Source organism: Papaver somniferum, chromosome 6 (genome assembly GCF_003573695.1).
Source record: "Papaver somniferum cultivar HN1 chromosome 6, ASM357369v1, whole genome shotgun sequence".
NCBI classification, from domain to species: Eukaryota; Viridiplantae; Streptophyta; class Magnoliopsida; order Ranunculales; family Papaveraceae; genus Papaver; species Papaver somniferum.
In genome coordinates this window covers 46,952,628-46,960,752 of record NC_039363.1, presented here as the reverse complement: position 1 = coordinate 46,960,752, position 8,125 = coordinate 46,952,628, and the positions used below count along the sequence as shown (strand labels likewise).

The 8,125-nt window shown below is 35.5% G+C and overlaps 1 pseudogene; it reads left to right on the top strand.

Annotated features, from left to right (window-relative positions):
• The first annotated feature begins 4,056 nt into the window (after positions 1–4,056).
• LOC113285631 lies at positions 4,057–7,632 on the top strand (annotated as a pseudogene).
• The last annotated feature ends 493 nt before the right edge of the window (positions 7,633–8,125 follow it).

Here is an 8,125-nt window from a genome sequence, read left to right as displayed (position 1 = left end):
ATTATAACTCCAATCTTTCCGTGTAGTGTTTCTGGTTTTCTCAAGAATGGACTTAATCTCACAGTTCGATATTTCAGCTTGCCCATTAGTTTGTGGATAATACGGCGTGCCGACCTTGTGAGTTATGTTGTACTTCTTGAGTAGAGCATGGAAGGATTTATGAAAATGTGAACCTCCATCACTGATAACCAATCTTGGTGTACCATGTCTCGAGAAAATATATATTCCTTCACAAATTCAAAAACAACTTGAGAATCATTAGTATGGATTTAGCTTCCACCCATTTCGAAACATAAACTATATAAAACTTTCCATTAGAATTGACAAAAAGACCCATAAAATTAATTCCCACACATCAAATACTTCTACAACAAGAATTGGTGTGAGTGGCATTTGATTCCGAGCACCTAGATTGCCCGTCCTTTGATATCTATCACAAGATTTGCAAAAAAAAATATATATGCATCCTCAAATAGGGTAGGCCAATAAAAGCCACTATCAAGTACTTTGAAAGCGGTACATTTAGAATGGATTGAATTTCAGAGTTAGGTACGCACCTGCGGATAATTTGATCGGAACCGTATTTCCATAAGTATGGCTCATCCCATACATATTTCTTGGTTATTTTCTGAATCTTAAGATTTTAAAACTTAGACATTATACTAGGTACTTGTCTCGTAACCAAGTAGTTCACTATCTCCGCATACCAAGGTGTTGAATCTTCAATCGAGAAAAGTTATTTGTTCGGAAAACGATCTTGTAAAGGAAGTTCTTATTCAGAAACAAAAAGTTGACTAAGGTGATCAGCAACAGTATTTTCAACACCTCTTTTATCCTTGATTTCAAAATCAAATTCTTGCAATAGTCGTATCCACCAAGTATGACTTTTGTATTTAATAGGTACCTAAGTGTTGCGTGATCGGAATATACAATCACTTTTGTACCCACCAAGTATGAATTTTCTAGTGCAAATACTATAGCCAAAAATTCTTTCTCGGTGGTAGAATAGTTGATTTGCGCATCGTTTAGGGTCCTACATGCATAGTAAATCACGTGAGATAACTTTACTACTCTTTGACCCAAAACGGCTCCAACTGCATAGTCACTTGCATCACACATTGGTGTGGTGGTCAACAATTCTTTCAATCTATCAACGGCATCTCTGCACTCCATGTTGAAGTAAAAAACAACCTCCTTTTGCAATAATTTGCACATCAACATTGAGATTTTGGAGAAATCCTTGATAAACCTCCTGTAAAAACATGCATGACCAAGAAACGAGAGAATTTCCCTCACCAAAGTGGTATATTGTAAGTTTATAATTATGTTTATCTTTTCTTTGTCAACTTCGAGCCTTCGAGATAACACAATGTGACCTATGGTTTACCATAAAGTGACATTTCTCCCAATTAACAACAAGGTTAGTGTTTATGCATCTTTTTAGCACATGTGACTACTCGTTTTACCATAGTCTACGTAAGGTATACAACTCAGAGAATCGGATATAAGTAGTATTAATGCCTCTGTTGAACTGATAATGCTAAGTAATAAAAGATACTCAAGATCAAAATAATAACGAAGAACACAAATATAATGTAAAAAATACTAAGTTATCATGAGACACAAGAGATTACGTGGTTCGACTTTCTTCTACGTCCACGGGGTAATGAGTGATTGTTTTGTATTAAGTTATGGTGGTTACAAAGATATTAAATGCTTCCCAAAGTAATAGAGAAAACTCAAGTTGAAGTAAATACTTAAGTGCTAAACATTAAAGAGGTATAAGCTTAAGACTAGATCTTCTCTCCTAGATATTGAATGCCCTTAGTGTGTTGGTGAGGCTTGGTATTTATAGCCCCTTCTGCTCCAGGTATATCTTTGCCTTTTCCATTCCGGTTCCGCCACATCATCTCTCTTCACGTGCTTGGATTATGCGCGTAGATAAGAGATTTGTGTATTTAATGCTGATTAGATATGTCATCTACCTCTGTCCCTTTGCCAGCTGCCTCCTCATAGACTAGGCTTTTACTTCTTTCATCTTAGCCTTCGAGACGTCCTTTCTTTGAGCGAGATAAAGTAGATCTACGAAGGTATCCTCTGTCACTTGGATTCCTCTGTCTAGCGAAGGCTACACAGTTATCTTGTATACGACCACTGAGATCATGACACGTGCCCTGCAGATATTGGTATTCACAGTTTGCCCCCTTCCTTTCATATTCTACCGTTTGGTAGGATTGGAAGGAAAACTCCCGTAACGCCGCCATTTTTGCACGTACCGATTGGGTGGTCCTTACATGTCTTTTCGTGCAATAACTTTCCTTTGAATTTCGGGACATCCAAATTTTTGGATTCTTCAGCCGCCTATAAGAAGAGAATAAAGAGGGGGATTTTTCATTAACTCCTTTTCTTTCTTTCTCTCGAACTGTCGCTCTCTGTCTCTCTCATAGAGATTTTCTTCCACCATCAACTGTTGATGTTCCTTTGACTCGCCAAAGATTTTCGGTTCGATACTTCGATCATCACATACACGTAAGCGATTCTCTGTTCTTTGTTGTTTCTTCTCATGCATCTCCATGTTCGATTCTATTTTTGTTTCTCTGATTAGGGAGTTTTTGATGTCGCTGTTGTATCTGCATGTGAGATTATAATTCTTTTCTACTTGTTTGTGTTGTATAAGAACTTGGGCTTTATCCCATTTCGCATTTTGATGATGATTCTGCCATGATTGCACTACACCAAATATTGGGTTTAGCAACTCAGATTCGCAACATCTTATCATCTGTTGCGAATTTTCACTTGCTAATCTTAGTTGCAAAAGATTCGCAGCAGTGGGAAACAGTTACGAAATTCGCAACAGTTCCTTCGAGTTGCGATTTGCAACTAAATCCAGTTGTGCGCATGTGGAAAACTAGTGTGGTTGCCTACGCTTTTTAGCTGACTCGGTCTAGTTGGATATTCAGCCCAATCAGATCAAAACTGACTCGACATAACATTATTATCACTTCTTCATTATCGAAAAAAATCTCATCCTCAGTTCCTCACTTCACTTCTACTTCATTCTTTCTCCAGCAAACCCTAGCTCTGAAGTTGCCTTCATTCACCACCACCACCACCACCACCACCACCATTGAATCTCTTTTCTTTTATTGTCTCTATACGAAAAGATTGCTGAATATGTAGATCTAATCTTTCTCAAGTGAAAACCCTAACACCGTTGTTGAGGACGATTTGAATCACAAAAAGGAATGCAGCTGAGGAGTTATTCGATACTATAAGGTTAGGGTTTTCTTAAAACCGATATATTTCTTAAAATTCCTAGTTTGATTTGGCTGATTTAATTTATGCCTCTTTATTGCAGTGGGGTTAGGGTTTTGAATCTCTCGGGGAGTCATCTTCATCAAATCATTCTTTGTAAGAAACAACAAAGTTTCAATTCGAGTATTTATGTTTGATTATTGGTTCTGGAGATTGTTTATTAGCATATTTTAGGGCTTTTCTTTTGTTTTTATGACTTAATTCTTTTTTTATTTTATGAGATTGATGATTTTTGGTAGGATTTATGGAATATGTTATGATGAGGTATAAAATTGGTGGTGCTTTAATTAATCTTCTTATCTCTTTCACAAAATCAAAATGTTTTTTTTTGATTTTGATTCTCCTCTGGTTTTGTTTTTTAGATCCAGGTTCTTATTCTCTTGGAGTTGAGCATTCTCTATGAGCCTTATTAGACATAATTGATATGTGTTATTTCTGAAACTTGCTTACAATTTGCTTCGAAATATTTCTTTTTGGTTTGTAAAAGAATCGCAGATTTCTGAAATTTATATAGGATTTAAGATATATTGATTTGATTTGGAGGCATCCTTGAGCTGTGCCCTTGGATCCCTATCCATCTAGTCTAGTACTTAACAAGTGGAGTGTTGCTGACTATTTCCAAGGGTAAAAATAAAGCTCTATCGAGCACAAAAAACAAAAAACAAAAAAACTATTGTATTTCATTTCTCACGCCAGCAGTGTAAATTGTGAAACATATTTCAGCTCAATCGAAGACAAAATTACAAGATAATGATGAAGAGTAACAATCCTCAGGTGATTCTGCTGTTACCATGTACACTATGTACCTTTATCACTTCATCTGTAGTAGCAACAGCAGATTCCTGCAAAGCTTACCCATCAGAATTATGTAAAACTTGGAACAGTATTGATGAAGAATTAGTTCCAGAGAGAAGGGAAGTACATGGGAGGAGGAAGAATACTTGATATTAGCCATACTTATAGAACTACTATGCCTTTTTGGGGATCTACAGAAGGATTAAGTCAATTTTGGATCTCTTGCTAATAATTCCGAGATGAAATTGCCTACTCATACAGGTACTCATGTTGATGCACCTGGTCATATTTTTGATCATTATTTTGATGCTGGGTTTGATGTTGATACACTTGATCTTGAGGTTCTCAATGGTATAAACCCCACCCTCACTCTCTTTATGTACTTTCTTGAGACAAAATTGTTATCATTGATGCTATTGACTTATTTGATAAAGGGTTTCGATTTTAACATCATGATAATTTTGATTGGCCCTGCTGACAATCTTGTTTGTTGGTTTCACAGGTCCATCATTCTTAGTGGATGTTCCAAGGAACAGTAATATAACCGGTAATTTTTGACACCCAAATCAACTTCTGTAAATTCAGTTTACCATGATTAATTGTGACTTTACATGTTTGTGAAAAGTAAAAAATTCTTTGGGTGCAAGCTAAATTACAGAACATTAGATAAAGCATCCTTTGGTTGACTTAAAATTTTCTAATTTTTGACTTGAATCCTACTACTTTAGGATTTGAATCAAAACCAGAGTTAGCAAGAATATGGTGCAGAAACTGGCTTTTTCTTGTTCAACCTTGGAGCCCAAAATCCTGTGGCAAATCCAAAACAATAGAACTGGAAAGTTACCTAAAAATAAGGACGCTGAAATCGCTTACAAACGACATCTTTTGTTTGTTAACTAGTAGTTTAAAAATGTTGTTCAACCTTGGCCACCTTCTTGGTTCGCCAACAAATGCAAAAAAAAATTTAAACCAGCTGTAAGTGTATTTTCTTTGCATTTAATGTGAAGTTTTATGTACTTCTTTATTGTTGGTGAAATCTTAATAGTTCAATGGTTAATTAGCTCATAACAGTTTCTTGCGTGTTACAGCTGAAGTTATGAAATCCTTACACATTCCTAAAGGAGTTAGGCGCGTGCTTTTGAGAACATTAAACACCGATAGGTACTTCATAGTTTTTCTTATCACAATGTTGTCTAGGAACTTACCGATATTATCTGCATCATTTTGGAAGATGTTAATTTTCATACAAAATTTTGTGATGTAATTTTGGTAAAGTGACTATCATGATTCATAATGTAATATATCAAACCTTTTAGTCGATTAAGAGGCTTTACTATCTTCCTGCTTGTTGTTTTCAATGACATTTGCTTTCCAGGATTTAGTATAAACTATAAAGACTATCCACATACCTAGTGGTGTAAAACTTCAGTACTCCCTTCAGCGAGAAAAAGTGAATGACTTAGACAATTTACATGCCCAAATCAAGAACTTTTTATTGGAAGAGCTAGTTTACTTGTTACATTCATGGTTGGATCACAAGAAGATTATCATATCTCCGTTTAGATGTTCAGTTTTGGATAAAATTCACATGGATTATTTCTGGAAATTGAAATATGAACCTCAGAGTTTGTGACATTATGCATGCACATATTGTATCCTCCTCAGATCTTAGTGACCTGATTTATTTAGTAACATCTGTATAATTAGGTCAATTCATAACCAATTAATGTTTGCAACTCAGGAAGCTCATGTGGAAAACAGAGTTTGACACAAGCTATGTTGGATTTATGAAGGATGGCGCAAAATGGATGGTAGAGGATACTGACATCAAGCTATTGGATGTCCTGACGTTTTGGTACTTCTTTTTAAAACAATATATACATAACATTATATGGGACTTCATCTCTAAGATTTATTGCATCCAACATACTATTTTTCTTTAGTTTTTAGATTTTATACCAAAGAAACTATCTATTCTGTGTTGGTGCAAATGACCTCGTGAATTTACACTTGAGAGATGCAAAATTTCTTTTTGGCAGCAACCCCAATTCTAATAGTAGAAAACTAAGAAAAGAGGTTATTCAAAGCCAATATCTACATATCACAAGGGGTTCAAATGAAGTTTCTGCAGTTGAAGGGGTATAAATATAGTTTTTAGTTTTACTTAACATTATTTGATTAATTCTCTTACATACATGCATGCGCAGGGTTCTGAATCCAATGTTTTTTGTTTCTGATTCCGAGATTTAACTGGATTTTACCCAAGTTGCTTCTGAATTCAATGGTATTTAGTCGTCTGAGTGTATCTCATGAATCCATATGTTTATTGCAGGCTTTTGTGAAGTTTATCTAACCGATAGAAGTGGCATTTGCTTGCTTCAGTTAGTGTTTTTATCACCTTGCTTGGTGTTGACTGCATGAGAATGAAATCTTTCGCCAAAGTTGAAGAGTTTGCGGAGACTCTGGTAAGTAGTAGTGATTTTTTGCTTTAAATGAAGTTTCCTCGCTCGTTTGATATTGGTCTATTGCTATTCTTGTTTGAGAAGTCGAAATCTATTTGATCAACAGGTGCATCCGTAAGACTTGTCGCATGCAAAATTCTCAAATGGTATTCATCCATCCAGGCAATTTCTTTGTTTCTATGTAAAATGCTCCCTTTTATTATTCTTATATATTCCGTGATGGGAATTGGAAGTTGATTTGTTTCACTTTTTTCTCAGTAGGTAAAAGATAACGGAGAAGAACACGAAGAGCATGGAACCCAAGAAGAAGAGGATGTTGAGGTCGATGTTAATTATACAGATGGCGTTGTTCTTGTAAACAGTAATGAAGATGAAGAATAGTGGGATACGACTAATGAGAGAACCTTATCATCTTAAAAGCAATTGGTTTGGCTAAATAGGTATGTGCATTTCTGAAGCTACTTTGATACATGCAAACAAATAATTTACGCTAGCTTTCGTTTTAGTTAACCTTTTTCGTATCTATTAAACTTAGATATGGAAGAAAAACAGTAGTCCTTGAGTTCTGAAATCACCTAGAAAGTGGGAAAAAATTTATTTACCACTAATCTTTTTAGATAGCCTTTTTTAGTTTAAGTGTCAGTGAAAGCTGTTATTCACTTATACAATTCTTTTTGACAATGGCTTCTCTGATGGTGTACATGGGTTTTGCAGGTTGCAGATATGAGCAGTAAGTGCCACTATTTACAAGGCTGGATATGAAGCAACAAGAAGCTATACTTGTTTGAGCATGTAGGTAATGAATGTTGAGCTTGTCTCCAGTCTTGTTCCTTTAAGATTGTTTCTACTACTGCTATTACACTTCACATTAAAACTGCAACTGCAAAATTTCTATATTCTGAAAACTTAGGAAACATTTATATACTTGTCAATGATGCTTGGTGTTTATAATTCAATGTATGAAATGACTATGTATTGCCTAAGTTACATCTCTTAGAAACTTATGGTTATATGCATTGAATGTTTTTACCTAAGAAGAGCTGAAGAATTTCACTGTAATTCTGCCTGAAATTGTTGCAGGGGAATGATTTCCAAAACAGAGGAACTGAAGAATTAAAAGTTGATTAAAAATTAAATAAATAGTGGTTTTGACCGGTGCAAAACCAGGGTTTGACAAGTCAAAACCACTATTTTTTTTTATGTTGCAAAACTTTCGCAACTGTCTGTAGCTGTTGCGACCATCTAATTTCGCAACTGTTAGAAACTGTTGCGACAAGCACGTTGTCACGGATAATAACTGTTGCAACCGAAAATTCGCAACAGCCATTGCGAAAATTTGCAACATCTACTTGAACTGTTGCGACCCCACTTTGCAACTACCATCTATCGTTGCTAATCACTAAAATTGGTGTAGTGTTGTTCCTCGCCTGCAACTTTGCTTATGTTAATGAATGACCCTTGCATTTGCTCGGTAGTGAGTCTAAATCGTTTCCTTTGGTTGGTTTTAGTAAAACCCATGCCCAAAGTACACTGATTTCTGCCTCTATTTTGCC